Genomic DNA, 9,335 nt, shown 5'->3' on the forward strand with positions numbered 1-9,335 from the left:
GCGTAGGCTCCCAGGCAAAATTCGAACACATCCAATACCTCTGCCGATAGGTTTCCTCGTCTTCCGAAATTTCTACCTTGCAAGGATCACCACAAAAGCACATAGGTACTGGAACACCGCTAGGAAGCGGCTTGTGGATGTACGGACTCCCGGTCGTCCGGCCATAACTACAGTTCAAATAATTCAATTCTAAGAAGTCATAGCAAATAACGATTGAACCGAAAACTACAATTTACCAAATGATAAATAATAACGAATGAAATTTATCGAAACATGTCGAAAGGTTACCTTGGTTTGCTACTTTTTCCACGACGTGGCATTCTACGATTGCATAAGAAAAATATTAATCATCCATTCAAAAAACTATAAATGGTTTATCTAAGTCTACAACATACGTGTAATATAGGTCAAATCAATGAGTCAAAAACTAATATGTGAAAGAGTATACCTGGCTCTTCAAGATCTATGGAATAAATCAAACTTTTGATGGTCCAAATATTGAATCCAAATTCGTGCTCGGTTTTTGGAGAGAAAGAGCCGAGAGGGGAGATGAAAATATGAACTGCGTCCACAGGTAGCGAAGGGCGTCGGCCGGTTTGTAGTAGGGAGCTCGGCGCCGTGATCTGTGGCGCCGAGCTCCCTGCCACGTCAGATCCACGTCAGAAGGCAGCCAGGGACCTCGACGCCACGTGATACCTCGACGCCATGATTCATGGCGCCGACCCCCTGGGTCTATTTCTGCATTTAAGTTTTCCAGGGATCCAATTGTGAACTTTTTTCAAAAAAAAAGGCCAAATTGTAAAAAATTAGGCCGGCCTGTAGAGGGACTTCACAGCATCAGCCAGCTGACTAAGCTAGCCGATCGAGTGCTGGCTGATGCCCACCTACTACCGCGTACCGCGCGTCACGACGCCCCCGTGAGAATCAGCGCCGCGCGTCGCAGGCTCGAGCTCGCCGTCGCCGGTCGCCAAGTCAGGGGACGGGGTCACAGACTCACGGGGTGGTGTAGCACTTTCGTTTTTATTTGATAAATATTGTCCAAACATGAAGTAGCTAGGTTCAAAAGATTCATCTCATAAATTATAGGTAAACAGTGTAATTAGTTTTTATTTTCGTTTATATTTAATGCTCTATGCATGCGACCAAAGATTTAATGTGACGGAAAATTTTGAAAATTTTTCGAACTAAACAAGGCCTGAGTCAGGGTAGGGTTGAGACAATGATGAGCTAAATGGCTAGGCCGTTAAATGGCTAATGGACCGGGATGTTTTCAATTTTACACATTTTCTATGAGCTAGGATATTTCGGGTTATTTCGGTTAACCGAGGTCTAGAACCAAAATAACCGTACTAAATTTGGTTCATGAGAAGTTGAACGGAATAGAAACCTAAACCGATCGGTTCAATTTCAATTTCCGGTTCTTTTAGTTTGGTTTCGATTTCCGATTCTTTTAGTTCGGTTTTGGTTATTCAGTTTTTCGTGCCCAGAGTCGTACCACTAGACAAAGAAACGGACAAAGCGAGGCCGTGGGACGGGGAGGGTGCACTGGCAGCTGGTAAAACGAAATCTTACGGGCCCCGGCCGGCGTCGCGTGAGGACACTCTGCAGAGATTCTCGAGGGGAGGGATTCCGGTCACGACTGCGACGAGGTGAGCTCCCGGTAGGCCCTGTTTAGATTGGAGATGAAAATTTTTTGGTTGTCACATCGGATGTGTCGGAAGGATGTCGGGAGGGGTTTTTAAAAACTAATAAAAAACAAATTACATAGCTCATCTGGAAACTGCAAGACAAATCTATTAAGCATAATTAATCTATCATTAGCACATGTGGATTACTGTAGCACTTAAGGCTAATCATGGACTAACTATGCTTAAAAGATTCGTCGCGCGATTTTCAACCAAACTGTGTAATTAGTTTATTTTTTTATTTATATTTAATGTTCTATGCATGTGTCCAAAGATTCGATGGGATGGATGAAAAATTTTTATGTGGGAAACTAAACAGGGTCTAATGCCAAACCAAGACAGGACACTTTGCCTTTGGGTAAAAGCACCGATACAAGGAGATGGGTCAGCGAAGTCCCGTTGCCCGAGGCCGAGGCGACTTCTCCAGCAACAGCGTTGTATTGGGTTCAGGGAAATCTCGCTCAAGAGATCCAATCCAAATGTATCTTTTTTTAACTAACTTTGGTCTCTTTTCACCAAGTTTTAAATAAATTTCTGCAGCCTCCAGTTCCTAAAAAAAAAGAGATCCATTCGTTTGTTGCAGACCGCCGGAGCAACCAGCTGTTCAGGCCATCGCCGTCGTTCGGCAGGTGGTATGGTGCGTCACCGCCGCCGCCGCTGCCGCTGACCGACAACGCAGCCTCTGCAGGATTTGGCAAACGTACGACGACCGCAATCCTGCCCAGCTATGGCATGCGCGTCGACGAGCATGACCTGACCTGTGCATGCACGCGAGCTTCAAATATGTGCTCTATTTAGGTAGCATTCTTGGTAATCACTTGATCCTGTAAATTGAAGCTTGTTAGGCTGTTTGGATTTGTAGAATTGTTCCTTGATCATAGAACTTGATGTCTGATGAAATGTGTTTAGTAGAATCAGGGCCGGCCCTGGCATTATGGTGGTCTGGGGCGAGTGAAAGTTGGGGGTCTATTCCTAATATACATGTGCAATATTTTTTTTCTCAAATCTGAAGCTAATGTTATATATTTGGCACATAGAAATGCTTAAACAGTATATTTGGACGAAGTAGGCTAATGCTTGCGTGAGGGTAGGAAGAAGCCGAACATGCTTTTCAATGAAAAAAAAATAAACTAACTTTGATACTGAACTCTAGCTGGTTATCTGAATGCTATTTGAGTGCTATCTGAATATTACCTGAATGTTATCTACCTGAATGCTACCTGAATGTTATCTAGCTACCTGAATGTTATCTGAATGTTAGTATGGACTAATGAGTTATCTGAATGTCTAAGTCATTCTGTGTCATCAGTATAACAATTTTTAGCAAAAGGTTGTTCCTGTTTTCCTATGTAGCTGTATTCAGTGATACAAGAAATTGGAAGGTGCACATGTTACATGTATAGTTGTTCTGCTTTGTCATTTTAGTTCTGCTGCTTTTGTGTGAACATGTGAGCGTTATCTGAATGCCTATAGTCAATGTGGTTGTAACTATATATAATATAATCATTATATTGATGGTTTCTTAAAAATATTGTAATTATGTTGCTTTTATTTATCTTTGACAAATAGACATACAATGATATACAAATATTTATTTACAATTAATCATAGCCACATGTAGGACATTAAATAGCTTAGAGACAAAACTTTGTCTATGGATTGAATGACCGGTCTTTATATCTATCTGTATGATAGATTCGAGACGTTTAGAGACAGACCCATCCGTGGATTGTACACGCTCTTACGTACAATGCCTAAATCTAACACGCGGTCTTATTGTCTTAGGTCCATCTCTGCAACCAAGGCAAAAGAGAAGCTGAGCGACCTGACTAGGCTAAGAGCATTTTTTTAGGGAACAGGAGGGGTCAGGAGCCCTACTGAAAATTTATTAAAAAAACAGACTAAAAGTTGTTGCATAGTGATTCAGTATTACAAGGATAAAAAAGCTAAGAGCATTTCTAAGAGTCTTTCTAAAATTTGGTATCAAAATTTTATTTAAGTAAAAGATATATTGTATATGTTTGTCCAACAACTTTCTATATCTTGTGCGCATTTTAGATAGTCAACCCTTGCTCTCCATCTTTAGCTAGCGAGAAATTTGAAATAGAGAGCCTATATTTGAAGATCCAATTAAAGAGGACATTGGAGTGTATTTTTTCATTAAAATATCTATTTTTATAAATTAGAAAGGATATTTGGAGTTACTCTAATATGCTAAGCATGCATAGACCAGATAGCTAGATTTACTTGATTCCAAATTATTGCGGAAATATTTTGGTTCAGATTCCCTTAAAAATATTTCTCTGATGAATCAGGATTACTTCGTAGAACCGTTTGACTAGCCCTTGGATTCTTGTAGAATTAGAATTAGGAGGAAATAGATTTTGGGTGTTTCTCTGGACTATAAAAAACAAGAAAATCTGTTCCATGCTATCTCCTTAATACGATTCGTGCACTAAAAGAAGGCAAGCCAACGTGGCCACGTCGCCCGCAATTCTTGGCCGTCCGATCGGCCGGACGGACGAACCAGATCGGGCCGTTCTCTATTATTTTGTAAAAAATCGCTCACACTTTGTTGAAATATAACCCGCTGTCCAGCCTACTCTCTCAGGTTTTTATTCAAAATAGTCCTCCAACTTTACTGAAATTAAAGATCAATTCATATCAGCCTGCCTCTAGCCTGGGCTGGCCTCAAGCTTGCTGGACCTAAGTGGGCCGAATACGGCCCTATACTATTTTTATTTTCCTATTAATTTTAATATTTTCTTTTCAAAATAGAGATCTCCAAAAATTCGTAAAAACTTATAGAAAATTCATAAAAATACCAACTAATTTTGTTGAGTTTCTTATGACTAGATCTATGTATTTAACTTAAAATATCATATGATTTAGTGTATTTTATTTGATAGATATATACATCTATAATTTTATGTCAGTGATTAATTTTTTGCTCATATCGCATATGAACTGAAAATATCTCCCCAGAATTAACTCTAAATAAATTCATACCCTTTTTCACAATCTTTGCTTTCTAATTCTCCTCACCTTAACTCTAAATCAATTCATACATTTTTTCATAATCTTCATTTCCTAATCCTCTAATTTTATACTAACTCGTAATACAAAATAATCCAAAACAAATAATCGCTGACATACATATACGAAGCCAAATACTTCACCATATATATAACATTCCGTACGCTCGCATATATGAGTACATCATCTCACGCATGTAAACAAACAAAATGAATACACTTAAAATGTACGCCATATAAAGAAAAAAAATAAAAACATATAGACACATGTACGACGCATAGCTAACCACTGGCCATAAAGCGGCAACGCCGCACACATTTCTAGTTCTCTCTAAAATGCCCTCCTATTGTGCTGCTTGGTGCCCATGGCCCATGTGAGGCCCGTTTGCATATTGGGCAGCCCATTGACAGTATACATGTCGATTCCTAAGGCCTTGTTTAGTTCTTAAAAAATTTTGCAAAATTTTTCAGTATGCATGGAGTATTAAATATAGATGAAAATTAAAACTAATTGCACAGTTTGGTCGAAATTGACGAGACGAATCTTTTGATCCTAGTTAGTCTATAATTGGACAATATTTGTCAGATATAAACAAAAGTACTACTATTCCTATTTTGCAAAACTTTTTGGAAGAACAACTACTACCTACCATCCAGGATGATTCATTCGTGGCATGTCACGCAGCTAGCAGGGTGGACGTACGGAAGGAACCTTAACTGAGGCCTCGCCTTGTTTGGTTCAAATCCAAAAAAATATTTATCCATTCTGTCGAATTTTTAGACATATACATAAAGTATTAAATATAGACAAAAAAATTAATTTATTAGTCTATATTTAACACTTTAAACGTGTGCCAGCATATTCGATGTGAGACCTAATTTTCTTTTAACTAAACAAGGTTTGAGTTGTTTACGGACAAACCGACGAGATCAAAAACAAGAAAAGTAACTATACATATACTCTCTTCGTATAAAAATTAAAAATATTTTTGGACAAGATTTGGGTTAAATATTAGAAATATAAATCATCAATAACTTTTAAATTATTGAATTTGCAAATGTGAAAATTATATGAATAGATTTGTCTTGAAAAATAGTTTTATAAAAATATACATATATCATTTTTCTCGAAATACTTTTATTAAAATAAGAGGTTAAAGTTCTGTTCTGGAGATCGTGTTGCTGTCCCAAACGACATTCTACGCGGAGGGAGTACTATACATATGATGAAGGTCGATAACGATGGTCGATCAGTCGATGTGCTGATAACTTTTCTAACAGTATTTATATATGTACAACTGAACATACTAGAATCACGAGATATGCTCGATGGAATTGAGAAATATTCTCGGCCATAGAAAAATGCAGGGAAGTAGCACCAGTAGTCCACCTAAGCTCAGGAGATATGCTCTTCGGAATATATGTTAGTTGTACGGACTAACTCGATATAGCATTGTCTTCTGAAGGAACCACACACATTTCCTGGCAATATGCCAATATATTATGATGGGTTCATCTCTCCATCTTTTGGAACATCATCAAGTACAATAATATGCAGCATGCATGCATGTGCAGGTAATTAGCAACAGTGCTCATGTGACGCTCAATAATTAATCTGAATGTATCATCGTGTCCTCAGAGACTGATTCATTGTGTAATGCACAAATACTAATTCCCGATTGCTGTCCCTGATGACGTCTTCAGTGATGTATGGATGCATCATCGCTGAGGGCGATGCCGTCTGTCGATCTCCTCGTATTGGCACTGCAAGCTGTAAGAATGCGACGGCCGTTTGCGGCGAGCTACGGCCAGGGAGGTGACTCGGTGAGTGATTACCGATAAGCCTGGTGGCCTGTCCACGAAACGCATACATGGCTGTCGTCGATGGAGATCGTCGTCTTCCTGGTTATCCTAGCTTAGTTTTCCCCCTTGTTGCGTTGTGCATTGTTCCTGGTGGGCAGAATCGGATTCTTCAGCGTTTTCATTCTCTTCGTTCTGTCTGTGTGCCTCTCCTGCACTTGCTGTCACAGTCGATCGAACTACTCTACCTGAATTCATGTGAAAAAGAATTCATCTTCAGAGCCACGCTCACTTTATCCATTCATGTCCTGAAGCTCTCAGTGGATACTGAAATTTCTGTTCCTGCTCAAGCTGCTCTGGTTGGTTCAGTAATTCAGGACTTCAGGTTGGCTTTGTGCCTTTGTTCATCAGCTGCTGAGCTGGAACATCTGTGGTTGAGAGTTGAGACATGTCTGGCTCCACAAGTAGTGGTCCACTCCACTCCAATGCAAATCGCTGATAATGCATGCATGGATATGGATCGGTGGACAATCGATCTGGCCCACATTGCCTACTTTTGTTTCCATTAGAAGGTACTCCCTCCATCCCAAATTATAAGTCATTCCAAGAATCTTGGAGAGTCAAAGTATTTTCACGTTTGACCAAAATTATAGAGAGAAATACTAAAATTTGTAACGTAAAGTGAGTATACTATGAAAATATAATTAAGGAAGAATCTAATGATAGTTAGTTGGTATCATAATAATAATTATTTTATCATATAAATTTGGTCAAACTTAGAAAAATTTGACTCTCCAAGATTCTTGGAATGACTTACAATTTGGAATGGAGGGAGTAGTAATGATGCTCTTGACATTGAGGTAACCTATTCCACTTTGGTTGGCTGCTTAGCCCTGCGACTCATAATGTAAGACCTACGTCCACTAATTGTTGTTGAAGCAAGTAACCTACTAGAATTAATCATTTATATCCCTGCGTCATATATATGCAGTTGAAGCCAAGTAACCTAGAATTAATCATTTATATCCCTGTGTCACATATATGCAGTTGAAGCAAGTGACCTGACACGGTACCATCCATGTCTATACTATTACAAAATTACATAGTTTAAATCAGGCCCGTACTTTTATTAATTGAAGCAAGTGACCTGACACCATCCATGTCTCTGCTATCACAAAAGTAGGCCTATGCTTTCATATATCTTTGGCCCTATTGATACCCTATGGTTATAATAATAAGATTATACAATCAAGTTATGATTCATACAAAGTTAATTATAATATGGATTATTATCATAAAAAAATCCTTGATATTGTAATCCCATAATCCACGGAATACATGATTTTGTAGGATTATGGGTGCTACAAGTCCAATCCCCTCTCTCCGCCTTCTCCTCTCTTTAGTTGTCATCTTCTAAGGGTGAAATAAGGATTTCACGCTTTAAGTAATCTTAATAATTTATGGATCCAAACACTCTGAATATTATAATCTATAAACCTAATTATAATAATAATCTTATGCAAAATCCAAATTATATAATTCAGGTGTGATCCAAACAAACCCTAAGACGTTGATTAACCCGGCCACCTACTTTGTAAACTTGTCTTCGCTCCTCTTGAGAAGTTATTAGTGGCATGCAGAGCTCTCCAGTATTTTCAAGAAAATGTGTTAACACTTCACATATATATATATATATAAAAAATCAAAACCGCAACATTGCTTAACGAAACATGGTAGAAAATAACCGTACCAATGTTTCTAGACCAAGCATAATAAAAATTCTAGCTAGCAACAGTACAAGCGTACAGCGTCTTGAGCCGGTGGCAGAAAGCGACCACTGACAAAATTTGAGGACAAGAAGCTGCGCTTGGTTTGGAGCTAAGCTAATTATTGGCGCCATAATTTGGCAATTAAAAAGTGTCATGCCGGTGCAGTGTTGTGAGGCTGTCATTATTGGCTTGCAACATGAGCAAAAGCGTAGCCGCGTAGGCTCACCGACCGACCCTGTCCGGAGGCGGTGGCCCGGTGACATCTTTGGCAGCCGGCCAATGCACGACTGCTTGGCTTGGCTTGGCTCGGCCCGGCCGGCCCCTGTTGTCCAGGGGCATGGACGCATGGTCGACAGGTCGAGCCGCCCTTCGCCACCGACTGCTATGTCAGCAAGGATGTATGCTACATATTCAAGAAAAAATATACTAGTATTATTAGGTTATTAATAGGTGATCTTTGAAAAAAAAAGGTTACTGGCAGCTATACTTTATCTAGAAAATATTGTGTGCTGATAATTTATTTATTGTCCTAACTCCTAAGTAAATATAGATTTTTTTTTTGCAAGGACTAAAATAGAGATGTAGTGAAAATTGCCTAGAGCTGCACATGCGTAGTTAAGGAAATTACAGCTACATGGGGTTTTGGTTTGTGGACCTGGCAAAACCCCATGGACGTGGCATTAAATATTCCTTTTTTTTGCGATTGAAATAATCTATAGGAGTATTTCACCCAGAGTAGATGATATATGTCTTCTTGTTCTTCAGCACTACTTCAACGGTACTTTTTAGCAAATAATAATATTTTTTCTCATGATAAATTAGAATAAACAACATTATAAGTTAAATTTCAGTAAAACGGACATATATAAAGGATCTAACCGGACAAGACAGCCCCACAAAATGATTGCACCAGCAAATAGTGCGTAGTGACGGGCACATGAGCAGTACTACTGCTGCTAGTACACATTGCTAGTCAACTGCTCTAATTGAAGTTTTTTATAAGAAAACATTCCACCTAATCCCCGCAGCAAATTTGGTTTAGTTAG

The sequence above is a fragment of the Sorghum bicolor genome, chromosome 7 (genome assembly GCF_000003195.3).
Source record: "Sorghum bicolor cultivar BTx623 chromosome 7, Sorghum_bicolor_NCBIv3, whole genome shotgun sequence".
Classification (NCBI taxonomy): Eukaryota; Viridiplantae; Streptophyta; class Magnoliopsida; order Poales; family Poaceae; genus Sorghum; species Sorghum bicolor.